The sequence below is a fragment of the Pinus tabuliformis genome, chromosome 7, assembly GCF_031772625.1.
Source record: "Pinus tabuliformis cultivar Carrire ecotype Pingquan chromosome 7, CPIR1, whole genome shotgun sequence".
Classification (NCBI taxonomy): Eukaryota; Viridiplantae; Streptophyta; class Pinopsida; order Pinales; family Pinaceae; genus Pinus; species Pinus tabuliformis.
The window spans coordinates 1,628,077,147-1,628,104,466 of record NC_142293.1 but is presented as its reverse complement, the minus strand read 5'-3'; the positions used below and the strand labels follow the sequence as shown (position 1 = coordinate 1,628,104,466).

Here is a 27,320-nt window from a genome sequence, read left to right as displayed (position 1 = left end):
TATGTTCCCACCATTGTAGTCATAAGAGAGTAATTTGGTATTAAAGTCTCCACCTACAACACAATTATGATTCTAGTTGTTACTTTTTAGTGACAAGAGCTTGTCCCAGAAGTCTAGCTTCTCCCCATATGTGGAAGGAGTATAGGTTTTTCTTACTTTGAGCCTTTCATTTGGTTCCTTCTTTTCTAATATCACCGCTATCCAATTAATATTTTTTATGCATTCAACTAGTGTGAATTTCCTTATGCTCCAGAAAATACCCAGATTGCCTGAAGCTCCCCATGAGCTATATCTGACTCCTTCACCATCCAAAATATTTCAACCACCTTCATCAGTTCATCATCTTCTAATTTGTTTCTTGCGGAAAGAAGATTGAGGGTATTTCCATCTTGATCAGATATTTGACCAAGAGGGATTTCAAGGGGCCTCCAAATCCCCTTATATTCCAAGAGATTAACTTCATCGTTTATGGGAACAATGTAAACTTTGAAACGGGAACTGATACTATTACCTGTTTCGTAGAGATAGCACAAAAGTGACCTAATTTTGAAAAGGGGTGATGCAGAACGAACATGTTTTTTTTAGAGCATAGTTTTTGGCACTTTAATTTTCTTATGTACATTACGTTTTAGAATCGTTTTAAAATGGTAGTGATTTTCATGCCGATTTAAAAAAGTGAGTATTCTGCATCACCCCCTTCTTTTAAAAGACCTGTTTTTTGGCTTTAAATTTTCTAATGTATAAAATGTAAATAATTATTTTGTAAATTTGATCATTTTTGAAGTGGTCGTTTTCTTCACATTTTCTTGTTTTTTAATTTAATTTTAACTTTTTTTTAGTGAGGTTTTTATGTTTTGCATTTTTAAATTAGGAGGTCGATATTTAGAATTTTCGATATTCTACATATTTATACATCCTTAATTAATTGTTCAATCCACATGAAATAATTGTTTCTAAAAAACAATATTTTTTAACAATGGACATAAAAATAACCATTTTTAACATAAATATAACTAAAAAACTACACGTCTTGATAATTTTTTGCTAGAATTGACATGTCAAAATCACAATTTTTATATAATAATTTTAACTAAAAATGGTTAAATAATAACTTTTTTTTATGAATTTCATGTCAAAAAAATAATAATAATCATTTTTTTTTTCAAAAAATAATGATTAACTTAAAAATCAATGCGAAAATCACATATTACAGATATTGAACGTATAACAACCCTAATTGAGTGTTTATTCTTCTCATAAAATGTCAAAGTCAAAACATTGCAAAGCTTGATTTACAAGCATAACTTAAATTTAATCAACAATGTCACGTAATCCAAACTCTTTGTCCTCTAGAGTTTCATCATTATCTTCTTCCACAATATTTTATGTTTCCTTTTGCTCATTTTCCTCTTCTAATGGGTCTTTGATGTCTGTGAATCTCGTACACTAACCCCCGCGCCCCAACCCTCCAATCCCCCCCTCCCCCGGCCCGGGCGCCCTCACCCGCCCCCACAACCGACCCCCCACCCGACCCCGGCGCCCTCACCTGCCCCCAGGCACGGGGGCCCTCACCCACCTTCACCCCCCCCCCCGTCCGGGAGCCCACACAACACCCCACGCCCCAACCCTCTCAACCCCCCCGGCTCGGGCGCCCTCACTCGCCCCCCCCAACCGCCCCCCCCACCCCCACCCGGCCCCGACGCCCTCACCTGCCCCCCGGCCCGGGCGCCCTCACCCACCTTCACTTGCCCCCAACCTCGGCCCGGGCGCCCTCGCCCACCCTCACCCGCTCCCCCACCTGGCCCGGGCGCCCTCACTCGCCCCCCTGCCCGGCGCCCTCACTCGCCTGCCCGCCCGGCTCGGGCACCCTCACCCGCCCCCCGCGCCCGGGTGCCCTCACCCGCTCGCCCTCACCCGGCCCCCTGTCGGGCGCCTTGACCCGCCCCCCCGCCCGAAGCCCTCATTCGCCCGCCCGCCCGGCGCCCTCACCCGCCCCCACCGCCCACCCGCTAGGCCCGGGCGCCCTCACCCACCCGGCGCCCTCGCTCGCTTGGCACCCTCACTCGCCTCACCCGCCCGCCCGCCCGGCGCCCTCGCCCGCCTGGCGTCCTCACCCGCCTCACCCTCCCGGGCGCCCTCGCCAGCCCGCTCGCCTGGCGCCCTCGCCCGCCCGGCGCCCTCACCCGCCTCACCCGCTCGGGCGCCCTCGCCTGCCCGCCCAGCGCCCTCACCCGCCTCACCCGCCCGCTTGCCAGGCGCCCTCGCCCGCCCGCCCGAGCGCCCTCACTCGCCTGCCCGCCCGGCGCCCTCGCTTGCCCGCCCGCCCGGCGCCCTCGCCCACCCGCTCCCTCGCCTGCCCGCACCGACGCCCTCACCCGCCCCTCGCCAGCCCGGCGCCCTCACCCGCCTCACCCGCCCCGACGCCCTGACCCGCCCACCAGCCGCCCGGCGCCCTGACCCGCCTCACCTGCCCGGCGCCCTGACCCGCTCGCCCCTCCGCCCAGGCACCCTCACCCGCCCGCCCCCCCGGGCACCATCACCCACCCTGCCTCGGCTGCGCCACCCGGGCGGCCCGCGCCCTGCCCGGCGGGTGGGTGAGGGCGCTCGGGGGGGGGGGGGCGGGCACCGGGCGGGTGAGGGCGCGCAGGCGGGTGAGGCTGCCTGGGCCGGGCGGGCGGGCGGCTGAGGGCGCCCCGGCGGGGGGCGGGGCGGCTGAGGGTGCCGAGCGGGCGGGCGGGTGAGGGCGTCGGGCGGGCGGGTCCGGTGAGGGCGCTGGGCGAGGGGGCGGGTGAGGGCGCCGGGTGGGCGGGCGGGCGAGGGCGCCAGGCTGGGGGGTGGGTGAGGGCGCCCGGGCCGGGCGAGTGAGGGCGCCAGGCGGGTGAGGGCGCCGGGTGGGTGAGGGCGTCGGGCGGGCGGGGCCGGTGAGGGCGCCGGGCGAGGGGGCGGGTGAGGGCGCCGGGTGGGCGGGCGGGTGAGGGCGCCGGGCTGGGGGGCGGGTGAGGGCGCTCGACAGGGCGGTGGGTGAGGGCGCCCGGGCCGGGCGAGTGAGGGCGCCAGGCGGGTGAGGGCGCCGGGTGGGTGAGGGCACCGGGTGGGTGAGGGCGCCTGGGGCGGGGTGGGGGGCGGGTGAAGGTGGGTGAGGGCGCCCGGGCCGGGGGCCGGGTGAGGGCGTCGGGGCCGGGTGGGGGGGCGGTTGAGGGCGCTCGTGGCGGGGGGAGGGGGGGTTGAGAGGGTTGGGGCGTGGGGGGGTTATGTGGGTGCCCGGGCAGGTGGGGTTGGCAGGGCGCCCTAGCTGGTTGGGGGGGCGGGTGAGGGCGTCGGGGCCGGGTGGGGGGTTGGTTGGGGGGGCGGGTGAGGGTGCTCGGGCCGGGGGAGGGGGGCGTTGAGAGGGTTTGGGCGCGAGGGGTTGTTTGGGCGCCTGGGCGGTGGGGGGGGTTGGCAGGGCGCCCCGGCCGGCGGGGGGGGGGGGGGGTTGGGAGGGTTAGGGGGGGCGGGGGTTGGGAGGGCGCCCGGGCCGGGCAGGGGGAAGGGTGAGGGCACTTGGGCGGGCGTTGGATTGGGTTGGTAGGGATTAAGGGGGGCAGCGGCACGGGGTGTGGGTGAAGGTAGTGAGGGTGTCGAGAGGGGGGTTAAAGGTAGGGGACGAGTTGGGCTGTGGCGCCCACCCTAGCATGTTATGGTTGAAAACATGTTAAATTTATAATTAGGAAAGAAAAATGATATTCTACCAAAAACATTAATGTGTTTTTTTCTTCATAAACAACTTTGTTTGACACATAAAAATTTGGTTTTATTAGCATTTTTTAAAAATGTTGAAAACTAAAAAAAAATCATTATTCCAGTATCATCACTTTCATTTTGAAGCTATATTTTTCACGAAAATTTCATAGTAAAGTTCGTAGTCACTGCCATTTTTAAAACATGTTCAAAATTAACGCATAAAAAATAAAAACATCGTTCCAGTATACACACTTTTCGTTTTTTTGCACCTGTTTTTGATGTTTTTTTGGGGTTTTTTGGCCAGAGTTCCCGTTTTGAGTTTATAGTTCCCGTTTCAAAGTTTACATTGTTTGGGGTGAAAGAGTCTTGGGGCTACCCTCTAATGTCCATACGACACCTTTTTTTCACAATATTTTAATAGATCTGAGATTTGAAGTTGATTTCCCAATTTCTTGTTATGTTCGGTTTCAGATTCCCTGATCTCCTTCTTGGAGTGCCCTCCCTTCTTCTTGACATTACTCCCAGTTTCTTGGCTATTGGATTCCTCATTTCCCCTTTGCACTGCATCATATTCCTGCCTATCATTTTCCTTGGGCCTTCTTGGGACTCTCAAGCACCTTCGGTAGGGGATGCTGGCTGGGCTAATTGGAAAATGACCAGTCTACCCTCCACATTAGTATGGTTTGTCTCGAATAAGGTTGGATCTCAACGGGATTGGTCTCCTTTATTAACTCATTTATTTCTCCATCTTCAAGAGTGTCCTCTACAATGTTCTCCTCTACATAATCCGAAAGGAGATCTTGGGTCGAATCTTCCAATTGAGAGGCTTCTAGAGACGATAAGGCTTTAAATGGATATGTAGAGGAAGATGGAGTGTTAATGTTCTGATTTGTATTATTATTATTTCTTAGTCCTTTCTTGTTTTCTCCTTTTTTTCGGTGTCTGCCATTATTCAGTTTGATTTCCTTTAGGTGACTAATTTTGTACCCTTTTACAATCTCTAAAAAAATGCCCATACTCATGGCAGACCTTGCATTTGAATGGGAGATGCTCATAGTCCATAGTTTGACAATGCTTCCAACCTCCCATCATGAGAAAAATTTCCACGATTATCCCCTTCTCCAGATTAACATCTACATAGATTTTGGCATAAGTGAACTATCCTCCCTTTGGTTCAACTCTGTTAATATATTTTTCTACACCATTGTCGATTGCACGAAGATAATCATAACTCTAGATTGACAACGAGAGACGAGGAAGATTGACCCACACAGGGATAACATTGGGAATGATCAAACTCCATGGACCATCTATTGAGGTACATTCGTCTATTTTTGAAAGAATAAGGATCATTTTTGAAAATGACCTTCTTATCCTCCTTGAACTTGAATAGGAAGGCAAAGAATCCATTTTCGATGGCATAAACGCCAATATTTCCCTTCATTTTGTCCTTCTAGGTTTTATACATCTAGGATTCCATTGATTTGGGGAAGGACACATCCCAGTTAACTTCCCCACAAGAGCACAATTACTATATGCCAAAGTCGAGTGACAGAAAACTGAAGGCATCTCCACGGACGAGATTTCCTTCATATGGTTGACAAACTTCAATGGGTTTTCCTTTGACCACTGCTTCATTGGGAGGGAGGTCATTAGCCCTTGGAAGGCTGCTGATTCGTCGATTCGAGGGGGATGAGCCCTCACCGGGCTGGCAATTGCGGGCACACGAGTAGGAGAGTAGCAAAGGACTAGGGTTTCAGAGAGTAGAGCAAAGATTGGGAGGAGTATTGTATTTTGAAGAATTACATATTGTTACATACACACGTGCATAACACTTTTCTTTGACATGTTTTCCAATTTTTTAAATTTAACTTTTAATGTAATAAGCATGACATTTGATTATATATAGGTTAGAAAAAGTTTATTATCAATATTAAAATTTTATATGTTTATTAATAAATATAATATGAAGTTATGAAATATCATGGTTACTAATATGAATCATCATTAATTAAATTTCTTTTAATGTGATATGTGTATTATGACTCTAGAAAAAAATTATTATCAATATTAAAATTTTATATGTTTATTAATAAATATAATATGAAGTTATGAAATATCATGGCTACTGAATCATCATTAATTAAATTTCTTTTAATGTGATATGTGTATTATTATTCCTCCTGGTTGTAATTTTATTAATAAAAACAAAATTACAAAATGAAAAATTGAATTAATCCATTTATTGTTTTTATTACTTTTTTTAAATTGAACCGACATCATATTTTATTATTATTATTTTTTGATTTAATATTTCATTACAATTTCTCATCTAACAGGTCACTACTACAATTATTGCTTTGCTTCATATCTTTTTGTAAATTTAATTAGCTTAGATTTTCATATTTATTCTTTTCTATTGGATCTGAGTTGGAACAATAATTAAAAGAAATTGAGGCAGAGTGACAATTAAAGCAACAAGCACTAGAGGATAAAATTAAGAAGTTGTAGGAAAACATCTTGCCCCTGAATAAACAACAATCTGATTTGCAGGATGAAGTGTGTAATCTTTAGGAGAAGATTAGTGAATATAATAATAAGGTAAGATCTTGGATTTTGTGGGCTCTTTTCCTTTTGCAGAGTTGGAATTTCACTTGTGTAGAACTTGGAAAACCTAACTTGGATGTCAATGTCAGGCTCATTTTATTTTTAAAAACCTTTAAATCTATCATCCTTTGGTTGAATGCTGTCACCCAATACTTACGAGCTTTTGGATTGCTCCCTTGACTGCATTGTATCATTCTTTTTGCTAGACTTTCCAACTTGAAATACCTCTCACTTATACTAGGAAGCAATCAAGTATATATTGCTTCTTGCCTTGCAGTGTAATTATGATAATGGTACATTCTTTCTTGCAATAAAGAACAATATGATTACACTGATGAAATCATTAATTAGCAAGGGGATATTTCAATTTTATCTCTCTCCTAAGATAGGTAAGCATAGCCAACATATCTACCTTAGTGCCAAACTCCATGGAATCCATATATTTTTTATACAAACTCATTTTGGTTGCAAATTTTGCAACTAGATCAACTTTAGACTTTGTCAACTCTACAAGGCAGAGGCTGGTTGATGCAGCATTAAAGTCTTCCATACATTACCTTCTCCATAGAAAAGTGATCCCTGTGAGAAAAATAATGCTTTATATTTCCTTTCCATTTTGTTTGACAATCAATAAATCTCCTGAAATTGCCACCTTCTAGTTGAGCTGACCAAGCATGAAGTTTGTTTATTCTAAATTGATCCATACCCACAACACTCAATGAACTCTACAACTTTAAAAGATATGTTTCACTATTTCATTTGTTTAAAATGTAATCAAACCATTTGTTAACCCTATTTTAATATTCTATGAATTGCATTGATAACCAGGGACTGATTGATTGCAAACTAGCCTAAAACTTAGGACTTGAAATATGTTCTAACTTCAATATGGTTTGACACTATTTTATCCATTTGTCATTCTTATCTTGAATTAGCTGATTCTTGCTAATCCTTCCAGCTATCGGGGAGGTAACTCATATCCCTTAATGTAGTTTATTGGTTTCATAGCAAATAAGTGCTTGTCATATACTATCACCAATCCTTCTGATTAGGTATGCTCACCTCTAGTTGTATATTAAAGATACCAGATTTTAGAATAATAACTTACAAAACTCCAATATAGTAGTGCTTCCATAGATATAAAGCATGTGGAGTAAATTTCAAGTTATCTTTTAAACCAAGAACCCTTCTTCCTATTCCATAGTCTCATTGAGTCTTAACCCCTTCCTAGAGAAATTTTTTGATAGAATTAGGAAGATATCCTAACTATCATTGAAGTGAGGGAAAGGTCCAAATATGGCTCTCAACCAACTCCCAAACATTTTTTTCCCCTTCAATTTTTTAGGACAAATTTCTTGAAACAATATGCTGAGCATACCAAATTATTACAAATATTGACAATTCTGGCAATATAAAGGATCTGGCTTATCTAAAATCTCAAAAGCCCTAATGATATTGACTACATGTACATCTGTCTCTAAATGGTGTACATATGTTTGAATCAATATAAGTTTGAATCAATACAGAGGAGTTGTATAAACACTGGTTCCTTGTCTTACAAACAAGGGGATATACACCAATTTGATGTGTAGTTTAGTGGTGATCTTAATAGGTAATTGTGCATATTTCCTGGCAGCAATTATTAAGGATCTGCATAGTGAATAATGTTATAGTAACAATAAATCAGTTAAATTTTGTGACAGAAATTGTTGCATTACCAACTCATCAATCAACCACATCATTCGAGTTTTTCTAGTGATTTCCCTGGGTGCCCAGATCTCTATAAGCCTCCAAAATGGCTCTGCATACTGGTACAACATCCTCTCCAGCTACCCAAGCATCAAGTGGAACTACTTCTTCACAATGTTTTGGACTAAAGAATCCACCAATGAGCAGATTGAAACCAAATCTCCCACTTTTCATTGCAGGAATGTAGGCGAGGTCATTGATGTGGGGATGCTCAAACAAGTCATGTGTACCCACAACACAAACATTCCATTTACGTGGCCTGCCAAAACAAATGACCTCTTCAATTTAGAATCTGGAGACTCCCCAAGAAGAGTTTTGAAAAAAGGGATCATATTTCCCAAAGAAGAAATATACCTATGACCTCTTGAATTTAGAATTTGGAGACTCACCAACAAAATTTTCAAAAAAAGGGATCCCTATGTAACATTGTCCTGAAATTAAAAAAGAAATATACCTATTTCTCTAGAAAAGATATGTTTATTTCCAAAAAAAATTGAAAATAAGCTGACATTTACACAATTTAATTAAACATCCAACATGAGTGGTACCAGCAGAATCTACTTTAGCACTCACAGGTTGGTTATGGAAGGATTCCCCTTGCCATTGTTGACAATGTGGTCAGTCAGAACCTTTGTGTATGGTCTTGGGTCAATGATTTCATCAACATCAATCCATGCTAAATAATTTCCCACAGGGTTTCTAACATTGTCCATTCCAATATGCAAGCTTGATAGTCCAACCTCCTTCATCCCTTTCAATATGGCAGGTACGTCATCCAACACAACTCCATGAATCTGCCAATTTTGCCGAGTTGTTATATCTGCACATCCTTCTGCTCCATATTTTTCAATCATGCTTGCCAAAAATCGAGTTTGGAGACTGGTAGTCACTCCATTTGGAATCTTAAGTGTCATCATGAATTTCCCATCTTCAAAAACCAACAAAGAACAAAAAATAGTTCGGCTTGCAGTGATCAAATAACAAAAATAAACCCAAAACTTCAGGTGAAGGCATAGCCTAGAGGAATTGAATTAGGGCACCTACACTGATGATTTCTTCGGTGAAAGAGATCCAACTACTTCAGGCATATATCTATATCGTCCTTATTAACCTTCTCACTCCCAATTTCAGCCAAAGGCTTCTTTGCAAGTTCTTCAATCTTGTTATCCATGAACAATTTCATGTGCTCCCTCTCTAACTTAATTTTCATGCATTAATAATCTCCATGAATGAATACTCTCCAATTATTTCATTAGACAATTCAACCATATATCCATGGTTGAAGTGCAATACATTTTCCATAATTTCTAAACACAATTACATTAAGTGGAACTTTGAAATTCAAGTTCCTAAACACAATAATTACCTTAATCAGTTGAGCTTTGAATTTGAAGGACATTTTGTTGTAAATGATGAGAAAATAATATATTGTGTAACTTTTAACTTAAAATAGAGGCAGGGGTAGATGATTTTTTTAATAATAGTCATTTCAGAAGAGTACAAAAAACCTGAATATTACGTAACACTGTTGCATTGTATATACTTATTTACATTAATAGTTTAAGAAAAAATAACAAGTCAACCATTATATTAATAATAAAACATAATCCATCTATATAAAAACCAATTATTATTAATATAAAGATTATAGTTTGTTAAAATTGACATGTTGATAAGTGTCAAACTCCTTGTAGCACCCAGCTCCTATTGACAGAAAGATCACAATACATCAAAATTGATATGTTAGGAAAATGGTATCTGATATTTATGATAACATTTGAGAATATGCTAAATTCTATAAACAAACTACTATAATGAATAAATGATAGAAAATATATCCAAAGTATATCCAGATAACCTAAAATATCCATATCCATTTTAATTTTCTCTTCACTTATAGGATCTCTTAGAGAAATTGGCAGTACCATAGTTCAAAACAACAATAGGATCAAATATAATCAATGAAAAAGAAAATATCTAAAAAGAGTTACTTTGACAGGAGTATCTTCATCCTTGAAGACTTACAAACACCAAAGCCTGAGGATCTAGATACAACAATATCTACTCAAAAGGAAGATCAAAGCTGAAATCAATGACAGAGCGAGTCCGAGTGAACAAACTCATCATTGAAAGGGTCTGAAATTATACCAAAGGAATCATAATCATAAGGAGAATCCAACACTTGAAACTTGACAAATCAAACTTAGAGATCAACTTCATGGTTAGAGGAGCCAAACTCAAAAAAGACACCGACTTGTAACTCAATGACAGAGCCCAGAGACTCTATAGTGCCAATATCTACAAATCCACAAATAGTGAGATTAACCTCAGAAGGTAAGCCAGGACTGGATTTGATTGCTAATGGGTCCAACCTAGGGAGATGATCTTTAGAAAGGATGTAAGCAAAATCATCCAAAGGAATGTAAAAAATAACCATAGCCTCCAAGAGAGCTTCATCTAAAAGAAGAAAATAATCATGGAGATAACATAGGTCATAACATTCACTCGGACCAACATATCCTTTCCCAGGTACAAACACATATGGGTCAAGTACTAACCAAGTGTCTCTCCATATGCACAAAATTTTGAAATTTCCCAAACTTTGAGGTTCGGTCCTACTATGGGCATGAAAAACTTCAGGATTGATATTCTGGTTAGTAACGATTGACAATATTGTATATATGGTTTTGTGATAAGCGTTTTCTTTCTGTCCTAAGTGGTTGGTCCAAAATTCTCATGCCTATGGAAGGTCAGGAAACAAGTGTGCAAGGTGTTCTCTATCACACATGTTGCAAGGAAATTGCACCTTACCTTTAGACACAATAGTTTGATCAGGATTATAATATTTAAGAGTTGGTGTCCATTCTTTCCGTATAACTGGAATCTCAGGGAGATCATGTGTAAGATGATTACTTTTGCATATTTTGTATGGAAATAGAAACTTTTTCTCCTTTTTTTTCTTATCAATATTCATGTCATTGTCGATTTGATTTCAGGGACCGATGGGTTCTTCTAAATATGATTAGAAATGATAAATGATTCTTGTTTTTAGCAGACAAGAATTTGGCAGTACCATAGTTCTTGGTTTGAGCAAACAAAGAAATTGGTAGTACCATAGTTCTTAGTTTGAGAAGACAAGAATGGATGGGGATTTGATTCTAGTCTTGCCTTGCTGGGTAGCCAAATCCAATCAAACGGTCATTAAATTTTTATTACCTTTGCAAGCTAATGAAATGATTTTCAAAATAAATAAGCAAGTAGATCATTTATTTGACAAAATAGGAATAGCTCAATTGGGAATCTCACCTTCTCTTGAGGATTGATTCCAACCCTGAACTCCTCTTTGAGAACCCAGTATCCATCCCTCTCCTCAACTCTGGGCTCCAACCTTGAGGCATCCATAGCCACATGAGAGCCAGCAGGACTGGCTACAGCCTTGGTTGTTGTCCTTTTGTTATTCCCATCTGTACTGATCTCAGAATTGCATCCACCATGATTAACAACACGAACCTGGACTGCTATCATCAGCCTAAGCCGATTCGTCTTATGCCCACAACAAATAGGATTGTAAACGACATGGGCTAAGGGACAAATCTCATCGAATCTGACAGGACTAGAGAGATTCATGCTGACTACTCCGATTACAAATCCAAGATGCAAGGATCAATAATTAAATCTATGATGAGGGCTTGTCTGGTCTAATTTCCTTCTGGTGGGAGGACAATATAGAAAATCCCTGTTGTTGTTATTGAAACTTTTGGGATCAACTATTAATGTAACATGAGATGATAGCGGCCATGCAATTGTTTAAACATGAAGAGTTTTTATAATGACATAAGAAACATTATTATTGTGCAGAATTGTTCCGAGTTCCGAAAATCAACTGCTCATCCTTCGCCTTGACTAGGCTCCATTAATACCTTTGTTTCTAGTTTTGGGTGTTGCTACTTTATTTAATCAGACAGGTTAGATTTTTTGTTTGTTTGGCCTAAATGAGAAACTATTCCATAGAGCCCCAACAACTTCAAAATTCATTATGATACAATGGAACCCTAATAAACCTTGGGATTAAGTCTCCTTTCAAGCCTTTGGTGTTCTTCTGATTATTGGGTTGAAGATATGTCCTTAGGAAACATTATCCATGATCTCCCTTGAAAGATTTAGCATATTTAATAATCCTATGCTTTCGTTTATGATACAGATATTTGTTACTATTATCATTGTGTACGATGCAGGAGTCTATGATGCATCGCAAAAGAAATATATGAAATCACTATTTTCTGCATCTGTGAGAATGAAGACTGTCCTATGATTGAAGAATAGGCTTGTAATAATGAAATAAATTTTTTTGAGTGGCGATATCTTTAAATTTTCTTTCCACGTGTGAAAATTAATGACCAACCGTTGCTTTCTTTTTAGAGTCATACATTCAAATCTTTTGGGTTGTTGATGGTGCTGGACATGCCAACATGTCAAGGGGATCTCCCCAGTAAGAAGTCCCAATTAGACCTCAGACCATTTGGTGTAGAAGTCCCAGCAGTGGGCCGTACGACAATGCCTTGACCGCGATGTCGCACAAAGGCAAGTAAGATAACTCTGTCAGTAGCAAGGGTGTGACTAATGCAGTGAGTCAAGGAAGGTGTATGAGAGGTTCTAACACATAAGGGGGAGAAAAGGGTGAAGGTGAGTTCTAGGTTGAAAGGGATCACTCCCAACACGGCTAGGAACACACAACTTCTGGCGGAGCAGTCCACTTGCATGCGGTAGTCACAACATACAAGGTAAGATAACACGTACAACACTTACAGATCAGTCCGAATGAGTGCAACAATTGTTACGACAAGGTTCATGTGAAAGGTCCGTCTGGTGTCCTACAGAGAAGTCAACACGGACAGTGACAACATTCACAACATATACAACACATTTGCAAGAAGATTCATATAATTGCATGTGAATCAATTTATACACAAATATGTAAGTTAAACAACATATATCATTAAGGAAACTAGAGAAGTCCAACTAAAATAACAACATATGCATGAAAATGAGTTGGCTCTTATTATATAAAGTGTAAGTTCCAATCATACACTACATCCATGTAAACCTGCTAGTTCAACTACCCTCATGACTCTTCACTTACTCTATGACTGTTACATCCAACTATTGACACTTGACTTACACTTGACATGGCTCAACATTACAATGCACATGTACTCATGTGAGACAACATGGCTTAAGCAAGCCTTGCAAGACATCACTTACGCTCGGTTCGCTATGATGAGACCAACTCTTTGACATGCTTGTGATGGTGAAGGTGGTGAGCTAATGCCAAGCTTCGTCATCCGTGATGGTGTGCAAGCACCTCATGGTGACATCTTGCTGAAGCAAAATATTGTCTTCGTTGCAACCGGTGAATTGGTTTGGCTCCTTCATCCAACTCGTCTACTAACATGCACATGGTCTTCTTTGGTGTGGCTGAATTGAAAACACACTGATGCATAGTGTCCGTGCTAATCTTCAAGTGTGTGCTGGTGGTCATGTGCATCAACTTGCCAAAGTACATGTTCAACTGCAGTTGGACTTGCTTCTTATCTTCACCTTGGTGAGTGTGTTGAATGGGTTGGATTTCATGCGCACGCTCAATGACATGCATGATGTTGAATCCCTTGCATGCGATCGACAACACTGCTCACCATGTCTTCTCCGTGTCAGCTGCCGGGATGGATGTTTAACTTGTACGGACGTAGTTTCATCCGTGAGTGCATGTTGCACTCACTACTGTTCTTGTGCCTGCTACACATCATTCATCTATTTATGCAGCCTCATGTTCTTCCTGAGTTGCTGCTTCAGCACATGCAACTCCCTGTTTGTTCCATTCTCTGCCTTCACACGATCTTCATGTCATGCCATCACCTCATAGCCGGAGTCTCCAAAGTTGCTTTCCTCATCAATGGACCTGCTTGAGCTTGCAACCTTGTTCCGCCTCCGTGTTGTCAACAACCCTCGTCTTACATTTGTTGCCTTTGGTATGCTATCTTTCGTTGTGGTTCATGATGTTGCTCGTTGTGATGCTGCTGCTGTCATATATTGATGTCCTTGTCTACGAACAACTTGATGTCTTCATGGGTAGGCAAGTCCATATACACTTGATCGACTGCATCCCCTAGTGTGCTTTGAATGACGTCTTTGTCTCTTCTCTCTTAGAAACCATTGTAACTATACTGTTGAGAGGAAGATGAACACCTGTGATAACTAGAGACATGGAAACACTCATGGCAAGAAATCTATGAGTCGATAACCAAAATGAACACGAGAACTGACTTGTAACATACCTGGGTGAATGATCATGAAGGTTGCACAATTTCGGCCAGGAGGTCGGGAGACCGACTGCCAAGACTTCACAAGGCACATTCCAGGCTGCTAGGAGACCAACTGACTTCCAGAACTGCGCAATGCACAATCCAGCCTGGTTGCTGACTGTTGGCCCAGAGACATATTTACGCATTTTCTTGGGCCAAGCAGCCATTATCCTCCAGAAATGTGCAAAATAGTCCTGGAGGCCAGTGCTGGGAAGGAATGCGCAAATTTGGAGAGGAAGGTGAGCCTTCCCTATATTGCGCAATGCAGCCTTGGTGAAGGTAGAGTCTGGGTCAAGGTTGGCCTGACTTGCCGATGGGCAATTGAAAGAAACTAAGACAATAAATGCATGGCGACACTAAGTGATAGAAGAAGTGATTGACAGTGCATGCAAAACATAAATGAAAGATTCAACAAACATATCAACATGCATGTGGGTGAGGCAGTTCGCCGGTTGGGCGAACGTCCGTCAAAAATAGTTTCATGCATGCGACAAGAGTGAGATAGCAATGAAAAATGAAACAGAGCTTGGAAAAGCTAGTATATATGTAAATGACAGAAAGCGTTCAAAGAAATCAAGTAAACAACAATCCCACAAGAGAAAACACAAAAAGCAACAGAAATGCAGTACAAGGCATGGCAAGCGGGCTTACCCCAAGATGTTGGGTCGTTAATATGTCATTATTAGTATCACTTTTGAACACTTATTACACCCATTTCTACCGTTCTTTATCACGTCATTTATCATAATTTATCATATAATTCTATTTTATAATTATTTATGCTCTTATGGATAAATATTATTTTTTCTCTTTTATTTTTAATAAATTGATTATTATGCATGTTTTTACCAATGATGGTTTATTAATAAATTTGTTCACCATTTTAGCCTCCAAGATATTTTCCAGATTGAATATTTGATCATTAAATGTGCCAACTCAGGAATTCGCTGGAATAAGAAGTGATAATTTTGTATTGAACGGTTCGGGCAAATGGAGAATAATTTGGAAAAGCTGAAACATGGGTTTTGTTTAGAATGGACCAAATTAGTTTTGTAATGAATAGCTTTCCCAAATTCGGCCCATACTAAGAGAAACAAAAGGTTCTCTGAAGACGTTTTTGTCAGATTCGCTATTGTGGCCGTTTTCCAAATTATCCTAGTTGCAATGCTAAATTCGACCTGTTCCTGTTGAATGATTGATGGAAATATATTTCATATATGATCTTGCTTATCAATTTGTTGAGAACAATCCAGTTTTGTGATAGAAATCATATTGTAATCATATCAGTTGTAACTTCTCTCTACTCTCTGTGTATTTAAATGAGAACAGAGATCAGAGAAGGGGATTAAGAGGATTCATGATGGATGATTAGAGAGAGAATTAGATAGATTAGAGATAGATAGGATAGGATAGGAGGAATGGGAGAATTACTATTGAGAAATTGTAACTGTTATTGTTGACTCTCGTTGTTGAAGCAGAGAACGAAACTACTGTAATGTTTATGCAATGATTAACATATAAAAACAGTTGCAGTTCCTTCGCATCTCCTGAAGTAATCCGGTGGTGCTTCACTAGCGGCTAAGGGCCCAACCCTGGTGGATCCACTTGCTTCTTGTATCATTATTTTATAGTTCCGTGTGATGGTTTGATTTCCTTTTCATTTCTTTAATTTTTTTTATTCAGTAATCTTTTGTTTCTGAACATTTCGCTGAATCGCCTTGTTATATCAAAATCGTGATTGGATTGCATTGTTATAAAGATTATTATTCATAACTTAAAATGTCATGCTGTTCACTATGAAATAATATTGCGCTGTCTAATTCAAATTCCGCTGTTCATTTACAGTTGCAATTGCTGTTCATTTAACTACAGTTCACTTACAACTGCGATTGTTGTTCACTTAATTACTGTTCAATTATAACTGCGATTGCTATTCCTATTATACTTGTGGTTAATGTTCATTCTGCTAGGATAAGATTGCTGATTTAGTTTAATTTACAGTGGTTGTGTGTTTCCACTTAATTAGCTTTACTGTTTCGTTATATTTCAGATTGCTGTTCATTTCAATTAATTTAGCTTTGTTGTTCATTTCCATTAATTTAGTGTTGCTGTTCAAATATGATTTGCTGTTATCTCTTTCATGCAAGGATTTGATTTCACCTTTTAATTGATATTGCAACAAGTGTGTTTTAGTGAGCATTTCCAATTAAATTGCCATTTCCAGTTATTTTCTTTAGTGTGGATTGAAAGATCAACAACTGTAAAGGACATTGACTACCGCTGTCTAAGTTCTTAGATTGGAGATCTTGCCTATGATTGATTTTCATTTGCATCAGTTTACAGGGGAGAGAGTTATCATTATTGAGTCCTCGATTGATGATTGTTTGAGTAAATGATTTAGTTATAGAACATTTCAGTTTCTTGCTGTTCCGATTAGATTTTGTTTCTAGCGTTCATTTACTTTTGCATTTTAAGCATTATACTGCAAAACATTACTCTTGAGCAAGTGACCACCTCAGACTGAGTACACTCTTGAAATAAAAAATCGTCCCTGGGTTGACAATTAATGTGAAGATAATTAGGAGTTAAAAAAACACCTTTTATCACTCAACACAAGACAACTGAGTTGAATGCACCGACTGCTCCTAGATGTGATGTGGGATGTCATAGCTGCAAGGTTGATGTGAGGAATGAGCTCTGCGGTGTCCGATTGTTGAGTTTTAATAACATCAAGGTTGTGACGTGCATGCCACGAATCTAGGGGAAGCGACACTTGGTGGGAGGTTTCAGAATTGCTCCTTGTATATAACTTCCAACTGCTAAACATAGATACCTAAAACAAGGGATGCCTTTGCATGCTACCTTCAGAGAAGCAACCCATGCATGCAAGTCTGTTTTGCTCAGTCCTGGAGGGAACTGGTCAACTCAGCTACACATGCAAGAGACTGCTTGACTACTGGAGAAAAATGTGCATTTCTGGTTAGGAGCTAGGTTAGCTTCCCATGAGATTTGCGCAATCTCTGGGTAGAGCAGCTGACTGTAGCCCAGATTTGCGGAAAATGTGGGCTGAGCAACCTTGCTGGGGAAATTTGCACAAATCCTGCTGGGAGTGTTGGCATGCAAGATTGCACAATACTAGAGTGCAACACGCTGCTAGAGAGGATTGTGCAATTTCTGGAGGGAAGGCTGCTTGCCCTCCAAAAATGCAAAATTTTAAAGGGGAAGCTACTTAGCCTGCATCTAGACCAAGTTCGGGTGGACAACCTATGAGGAGAATGGATCAAGCTGTGACCGACAGATTGCCTTCGTGCAAGAAAGACACTAAAGCTTGTGAACTTGATGAAGGAAGGCAAGCTACTGTGAAAGTTGGAAGGGAGGCTCCAAAACGAGGCTACAACAAAATATTGGAGGGTGGTTGTACCCACTACAACACTTGGTGACACACTTGTAGAACTCCATTTCTATAAATGGACTTTGTTCGTGAAAAGAAAGTCTAACACCTCGGGAAGTATTGTTTAGTTTTCAGCTCATCTTGGTTTTACACTAACTTGATTGTAAGATGTAGCATCTGCTAAACCCTTGGTCGATTAACACACATTCCAAGCCAAGGAAACACATTTGTTTCGATTGAGGTCGAGGGGTATATAGGTGCACAAGAAGTATAGTCGTCAGAGTCTTAGTTTCATCTCTGGTGTTGCTCCACTGCCAGCATGCCTGGACAGTACCCCAGTGGAGTCACATAGGAACACAAGCATGGCTCCACTGCCAGTGAGCTTGGTCAGTATCCTGACAAAGTTACTTGCAACACCTCCTTGCACAGGAAGCCTTTCTCTTCTTTTGACTTATTCATTTTTAATTTTGAATTTTTGACTTTTCGTTTTTTCATTTTTCATTGTGCATAGCACTTATTCATTTCAGAGGTGGAAGAGGATCCCAACTTATTGAGAGCAGAAGGGTTGTTCCAACAGAGAAGTAGTTTATTGTATCTCTGACGTGCCTGTTAAGGTTTTCCCCCTTACCTTATTCTACTTGACTGAGCTGACAAGGGTTAACCCAAAAACAATCAACCAGAGAAGGTGACACTAGTTAGCGTGCAAGCGTTGTGTTTACACGAAGGTTCACTTCGAACAATACGTATTTTCCTTTGATGTATCATGGAATAAAGGTAACAAGCTCATCATATAGAGGCAAGATGACATATAACCAAGTAGTGATAGTTGTACAAGCCCTCTTGTACTTTACCCAGCTCGCTTCAAGAGTCATACATGGTTTCATGCAAAACTAACCTATGAGTGAAACAAGCAAATGAACTAACAATCAACAAAACAAAGCAAGAGCAGAAGAAAAAATGAAAGCGAAGTAAGTAAACAAACAAGCAAGAAAACAAGCAAGCAAACAAAGCACGTAAGCAAACAAGCATGCAAACAAACAACTAAAAGAAAACACTACTCCTACTCCTACAGTAACGGTACATGGGCCTGATCACGTGAAGTGATACTTCCAATGCAGCCACCGGCATATTGTTAGACCCATGTTGGTGAAGGCTTGGTTCGCGAGCAAGCTAGTTGTGCGAACCATCAAGTAAGAAAGATATAACAATGAATACAACCACACCGTGATTCAAAGTGCCCATGGGACATAAGTGAGTGCATGTGCATGACGTGCAGTCTGTGGAATTATCATGGTGTTCTGTGACACTACGTGTAACTTTAAAGCATAAGCACACTCTTGACTGTGACATGTAAGAAAACGAAAGAAACAAATATAACTTGCATCGCGCGCAAGTGCTTGCAATGTAAGACTCCTCTAATGCATGACAAATGGGATCATGTAGTTTGAGTGGAGGAAGTAAAATCTGAGTGTTAGATTCATCTTGAGTGCATACAGATGAGTGATGAAGAGCCTTGAGTGTTTGAACAATTTCCTAGTCGGAAGTGAAACCAACCTTAGAACAGTGAGGGCCTGACATAACTATCAACTCAGACTGAAGTGCCTCGACAGTCTGTGGGGTTTCAACTTCGTTGACAAATGGATCTTCGTAGATTAGTGGCTTAGACGGATTACCAACGAGTGAATCAACCTCGTGATCAGATGATGAGGTGAAGAGATCACGACAACCAAGATCAGAAAATTTAGGATGTTGGTCGGCATCATCATGGTTTGATGAATCACACAGAGGGGTAGATGTGGAGGAAGGATGTTCGCCCTCGGCATTTCCAGAAAAAGAAGATGAAATATCAAGTGGATTTACAATGAATGATTGGCCCTCTCCATTGTTGGATGATGGGCTAACATACAGTGTGTCCTATGAAAGATCAACAATCGGTGCATCTGTGGATGAAGGAACACATGCAAAATCATGGATGGCAGGTTCACCAACGATGTTAGGAAAGAACAGAGGGGGCTTAGATGGAAGGGAGTCATCGTTTGCCGAGTGTTGATGCTCAAGCTCCCACTCATATTCTTCATGAATGACAACACATGTTGGTTGTGCAACACCAACTCCATCAGTGGGTTGTTCCTTGTTCACAACAAGTGAAGAGTCCGGGATGGACGAACACAAGACAACATCATCCGAAGGAACACCAGGGTGCGAAGATGGAGGTCATAGAAAAGAATGCATATGAGGACTCGAAGGAATCACAACCAAATCTGCGCGAAAACTGAGTGATGTGATGTTAGGAGGGTGTGAAGGATGAATAGGTGTGTGAGCATGATCCTCAACATCACTGGGCAGTGGTGGAGCTGTTGAATAAGAGGAAGGCGAATAGTAAGTTGAGACAATGCACACTTCTACATGAGATTGTGTAGCTCCATCAACAAAGAATGTTGAGCGAGGATTGATCTCAAAATTTCTCTCGGGACAGGTAGATTTCTTAAGGCAGTACTCGAATTGGTCCCAAAGATAAGCAAATTCATCTAGCTCCTCTGAGCTTGAAACTACAAGTCACGGAAGCGCTGCCAAAAATCGATAACGGATTCATGCGAAGTCCTCCGTTGCTATAACAGTTTCCGGTCAAGATGGTCTAGATCAAAATGATAGAATATGTCTTCAATAAGATCACATAAGTGCTCAAATGAGTGCATGGTGTCAGCCGGTAGACTGAGCAGCGAACGAAATGGAGATTCACAAAGCGTGTATGCAAGCAAAAAACCAACCTATTCGTCAGAAAACTCATCTTCCTTATGAATCATGGAAAGAAATTTATGTAAGTGCTCAGGCCAGGCCACTTCACCTTCAACATCATATGTGTGAGTGGACAAGAGATCGAAAAGCTTCCCTGAGACGGAGACATCTTCACGATTCGAAAAACACCTCGGGGGAAGAAGAGTACAAGACTCCATGAAAGATGTGCAAAGGTTCACAACTGGATGAGAGGACACAACTTGTCATCAGGATTTCCTTCTAGTGCTAGACCTGCCAACATGTCAAGGGGATCTCCCCAGTAAGAAGTCCAAATTAGACTGCATACTGTTTGGTGTAGGAGTCCCAGCAGTGGGTTGTAAGGCAATGCCTTGACCGCGATGTCGCATAGAGGCAAGTAAGATAACTCTGTTAGTAGCAAGGGTGTGACTGCTGCAGTGAGTCAAGGAAAGTGTATGAGAGGTTCTAACACATAAGGGGGAGAAAAAGGTGAAGGTGAGTTCCAGGTTGAAAGGGATCAGTCCCAACTTGGCTAGGAACACAAAAAAATGACATACATAGCTTCCGGCGGAGCAGTCCACTCAGATGCGGTAGTCACAACATACAAGGTAAGATAACACGTACAACACTCATGGGTCAGTCCGAACGAGTGCAATGGTTGTTACAAAAAGGTTCATGTGAAAGGTCTGTCCGATGTTTGGCAGAGCAGTCGACACAGACGGTGACAACAGTAATAACATATACAACACATTTGCAACAAGATTCATATAATTACATGTGAATTAGTTCATATACAAATATGTAAGTTAAGCAACATATATCATTAAGGCAACTGGAGCAGTCCAACTACAATAATAACATATGCATGAAAATGTGCTAGCTCTTATTATATAAAGTGTAAGTTCCAATCATACAATACATCCATGTAAACCTGCTATAGCCACATCCGCCTACTCCTCCAAAGAGATGTACTAGCTCCATGCAGAGGAGAAGCCAAGGCGCGTTACAATAATGTCCAAGCTTTCTTCAAGATAGTCTTAATAGAAGCTTGGCTGACCAAAAGCTTGTACAATGAGTCATAAGGGACTATTTCTAGAAAAGGTGGGGTGACCCTTGACATTCCCCTTTGTGACAGTTAAACTACCCTCATGACTTTTCACCTACTCTATGATTGTTACATCCAACTGTTGACACTTGACTTACAATTGACATGACTCAACATTACAATGCACATGTACTCATGTGAGACAACATGGCTTGAGCAAGCCTTGCAAGACATCACTGACGCTCAGTCCGTTGTGATGAGACCAACTTTTTGACATGCTTGTGATGGTTAAGGTGAGATGATGCCATGCTTGGTCATCTGTGATTGTGTGCAAGCACCTCATGGTGACATCTTGCTGAAGCGAACTCTTCCTCTGTTGCAAGTGGTGCATTGGTTCGACTCCTTCATCCAACTCGTCTGCTAAAATGCACATGGTCTTCTTGGGTGCGGCTGAACCGAAAACACACTGATGCATAGTGTCTGTGCTAATCTTCAAGTGTGTTCTGGTGGTCATGCGCATCAACTTTCCGAAGTACATGTTCAACTCCAATTGGAATTGCTTCTTGTCTTCGCCTTGGTGAGTGTGTTGAATGGGTTGGATTTCATGTGTGCACTCAATGACATGCATGATGCTGAATCCATTCCATGCGATCGAAAACACTGCTCACCATGTCTGCTCCGTGTCAGCTGCTGGGATGGATGTTTAACTTGCACGAGCGCAGTTTCATTTGTGAGTGCATATTGTGCTCATTACTGTTCTTGTTCCTGCTACAACTCATTCATCTGTCTGTGTAGCTTCATGTTCTTCCTGAGTTGCTGCTTTAGCACACAAAACTCCTTATTTGTTCCATTCTCTATCTTAGCATGATCTTCATGTCGCACCGTCACCTCATAGCCGGAGTCTCTAATGTTTCTTTCCTCATCAATGGATCTACTTGAGCTTGCAACCTTGTTCCGCCTCCGTGTTGTCAACAACCCTCCTCTTGCATTCGTTGCATTTGGAATGTTGTCTTCAGTTGCTGTTCATGATGCTTCTCGCTGTGATGCTGCTGCAGTCATATCTTGATGTCTTTGTCTATGAACAACTTGATGTCTTCGTGGGTAAGCAAGTCCATAGACACTTGATCAATTTCATCCCCAAGTCTTCTCTAAATGGTGTCTTCGTCTCTTCTCTCTTGGAAACCATTGTAACTGTACTTCTGAGAGGCAAATGAACACTTGAGATACCTGGAGACATGGCAACACTCATGGCAAGCAATTTGTCAATCGAAAACCAAAATGAACACAAGAATTGACTTGCAGCATACCTGGGTGAATTATCATGAAGGTTGCGAAATTTTGGCTAGGAGGTTGGGAGACCGACTACTTAGACTGCACAAGGCACAGTCCGGGCTGTTGGGAGACTGACTAACTGCTGGAACTGCACAATTCACAATCCAGTCTGGCTGCTGACTGCTGGGATTGTTCCATGCACAATTCTAGCTAGGAAGGACTGCTAGCCCAGGGATAGATTTGCGCAATTTCTTGGGCCAAGAAGCCACTGTCCTCCAGAAATGTGGAAAAAAGTCCTAAAGTTTAGTGCTAGGTAGGAATGCACAAATATGGAGAGGAAGGTGAGCCTTCCTTCCCTAGATTGTGTAATGCAGCCTTGGTGAAGGTAGAGTCCTGGCCAAGGTTGGCCCGACTTGCCGACAGGCAACTAAAAGCAACTAAGACAGTAAATGCATGGCGACACTAAGTGATAGAAGAAGTGATTGAAAGCACATGCAAAACATAAATGAAAGATTCAACAAATATATCAACATGCATGTGGGTGAGGCAGTTCGCCGGTTGGGCGAACGTCCATGCAAAATAGTTTCATGCATGCGACAACAGTGAGATAGCAACAAAAAATGAAACAGAGCTCGGAAAAGATAGTATATATGTAAATGATAGAAAGCGTTCAAAGAAATCAAGCAAACAACAATCCCACAAGAGAAAACACAAAAAGCGACAGAAATGCAGCACAAGGCATGGCAAGCGGGCTTACCCCAAGACAGCTGAGTTGAATGCGCCGACTGCTCCTAGATGTGATGTGGGATGTCATAGCTACAAGGATGATGTGACGAATGAGCTTTGCGGCATCCGGTTGTTGAGTTTTGATAACATCAAGGTTGTGACATGCATGCCACAAATCTAGGGGAAGCGACACTTGGTGGGAGGCTTTTGAATTGCTCCTTGCATGTAACCTCCAACTGCTAAACATAGATCCTTGAAACAAGGTATGCCTTTGCATGCTGCCTTTGGAGAAGCAACCCATGCATGCAAGTTTGTTTTGCTCAGTCTCGGAGGGAACTAGTCAACTCAGCTACACATGCAAGTAACTACTCTATTGCTGGAGAAAAATGTGCATTTCTGGCTGGTAGCTGGGCTGGCTTCCCAGGAGATTTGCGCAATTTCTGGGTAGGGAAGCTAACTGTTGCCCAGATTTGCGCAAATTATGGGCTGAGCAGCCTTGCTGGGGAAATTTGCGAAAATCTTGCTGGGAGTGTTTGCAGGCAGGATTATGCAATCATGGAGCCCAGTAGGCTGCCAGAGAGGATTGTGCCTTTTTTGGAGGGAAGGCTGGTTGCCGTTCAGAAGTGCGCAATTTTCAAGAGGAAGCTGCTCAACCTCCATCTAGACTAAGTCCGAGTGAACAACCTATGAGGGGAATGGATCAAGCTATGACCGATAGGTTGTCTTTATGCAAGAAAGACACTGAAGCTTGTGAACTTGACGAAGTAAGGCGGGCTACTATGAAGGTTGGAAGGGAGGATCCAAAAGGAGGCTAAGCATAATTTTTGGAGGATGGATGTAGCTGCTACAACATGGGTATAGACTGTATTTTAAAATTCCCATCACCACATGTGCTGAGAAGTGTAGGATCTGCACCTATAACTTGTATGCAATCCCTGCTAGTCTTATTGAGAATTGTATGCCTCTTCATGAAGCTTTGGAGAGGTAAAATAGCCTTTTGGGAGTGCTAGGAGACATGGGTCGGTCATATTTGTTTGAAAGTCCCTACGGAGGACAACATAGGGAGATCGATTATTGCTTTTGTTTTTTTTTAAGCTATGGTGAATGGGTAACTAAGAGTATATCCAAGTAGTTGACAAGTTAGATATACCAGAAATTTATGATTTAGCAAGAGTCCAGATTCCACTAATAGGGGGAAAATACCTCCTTAAACCTTATCATAAATAGTCCTACTTCCTTGAAACTTATCATAAGTAGCTAAAGGTAACCCTCTTGAAATTTGAAACTCGATAAGAAAGATAAAATCCCAATAAACCAACCACCCCACAGTCCCAAAAAAATTGTGATCTCTTATGGCTAACATTTACTGGTAATCTTGGTATATTTGAAGAGATGAAAATGGGGAGACATTGTCTTATTTGTTGAAGCAAATGTAGAGGCGCGAAAAAATAGGGTACTAACCATCTCTATGCATTGCAAAGCAAAGCCTAAGCATAGCAACATGCCAGTAATGAATGTCTCGAAAATTCAATCATAGGTTTTATCGAGGTCAATTTTCAAAAAGAGAGCTTGCTGACTAATCTCCTTGGCCCATTGCATAGCCTCTCAAGCCAAGATCACATTATCTATACTAAAGCACCCTTGTACAAAGCTAATATGCTCCTTGCACACAATCTTCTTAGCATAATCTTTTACGTGCAATGCCATAGCCGAAGCGATAATTTTATAGGTGACACTTGACAAGGTTATAGGAGACCACCTATTGATAGAATCTCTAGTAGAATTCTCAAGCTTATCACTTTTACTATTACCATTAATTATCAAGGTTACCATTAATTGCCAAAGTACCAAACTCCTCAAAGCTCTATACCTTATTTGTTCTATCTTAAAGGGTTGTTGGACAAAAAGATCGAGGTTGGGGGCGACCAGGAAATCCCCTACTAGTGGGGGGAGCACTTATATGCCCACCTTTTGGGGAAACATGTCCCATGCACTAGGGAGCACCTATATGCCCTCCTTTTGGGGAAACATGTCCCACACACTAGGGAAATATTTCTTGATGCATTTTCTTGAGTTTCCCCCAAAGGTGCGGCATGGAGAAACATTTCTTTAGGTCCCCCCTGCCCCTGGAGCGCAGGAAGTGCGGGCAACACATCTGCATGGAACACTGTTAATATGCCTAATAGTTGATGTGAAACTCCATGAACTGGCATGAGTCTCTTATTAATTTTTGAATTTGTCCAACTAAGATTATTCTCATTTTATATCATGTTTTAAGGTTTTTCAACAATTTTCTGAGTTTTAAGTTTGTTAGTTCTGTTTGGAGGTGCTACAATCAGTGAATTGATATTAAGTTAAAATACATTGTATGAAGTTTGGCTATTTGTAGAATGTTGTAGTAATATTTAACATATTCAAAATTCATTCATAATTTGTGGGTGCTTGTTTAGTGCCCGTTTCTTAGAATTTAAAAGTACATTACGTGTTATTTTTGGTTCAATTGATTTCCACATATATAATACAATGCTAATCTTAGGCATTTCTTCCATATTATACATGTATCATAATAGGCATGAAGTTGGCATACATTGGTAGAGTCATATTGGTCTGCAATATTCCTGGTTCATTTTTAGGGTTTTTAGCCTTTTCAATACAAGTTTTGAACTATGCTTTGCATTTTTGTTTACTATAATTTTGTTTAAAATACATTTCATACTATTCTTTAGGAGCATCATAATTTTTGAAAGTCCTGCTACGAATAATTGTACATGGATCTACATTGCATATTTAGTGGAAGTTGTATTTGGAGTTTGTTCTGCTCAACTGTGAAATATCTAGTGTTCAAAGTGCTGATGGCTAGTTCACAATTCAATTTGATATTGTTTTGTAGGGCTTATTTCATGTTTTTATGCTAATTGTTTCCTATGCTATAATTCTATGTACCAGAGGTGCACTTATGGATGATGCGACAATATTAACATGTGGACACTCCTTTGGAAGTGGTGGTCTCCAACATGTACTTGAAGTGGTAGGTAATTTACAAAAAAAATAATAGTAAATGTTTTCTAGCTTAGATGCTGATAGGGTGGGGCTTTGTTGATCTGAGATTGTCATATTTATGGTTTTACCATTAATTTCTTCAATTTTATTATTTGGATTTTCAACAATGCTCTTTTCAATTGTTCTATTTAGGTTCTTCCTTTTTTTTGGATCAACATCTTGATATTGGCATTTATATCTTATGCATTTGTAATCCCAAAGAACAAAATATATATGCTCCAAAGTATTTCTACAATAATAAGCTAGGTGTGCCTCAAATATTGCTCATAATCATTGCAAGTAACTTGAGAGTATTGTTATAGGAAACAATTGAATCACTCAAATTAACATTTAAAAGTCAATATATATTCCTGTTAATATTTGTGAAAAGCTAAGGTGTTGGTGATTTGCATGGGACTGTGTGCTGGGGATGCATCCTTTGTATTTCCTACATCACAGGGACGGGGGAATGTGTTCCTTCCACCCCCAAAATTCATGGATATCCCCTTTCCTAGTTCTGTGGGAGTGCTAGGTGTTGAAAAATGTAACTAGGCTCGGTATTCATAATGTCTTATGCACTTTTGATTTTATATATTTAATACAAAGAGAAAATAAAAAATATTATTATTATTTTTATAGTATGGGTTCCATGCTCTAG

The 27,320-nt window shown here is 41.4% G+C and overlaps 1 pseudogene; it reads right to left on the bottom strand.

The window, feature by feature from the left end:
- Nucleotides 1-7,994: 7,994 nt before the first annotated feature.
- Nucleotides 7,995-11,703, bottom strand: LOC149254487 (ferredoxin--nitrite reductase, chloroplastic-like; annotated as a pseudogene).
- Between the last annotated feature and the right edge of the window lie 15,617 nt (nucleotides 11,704-27,320).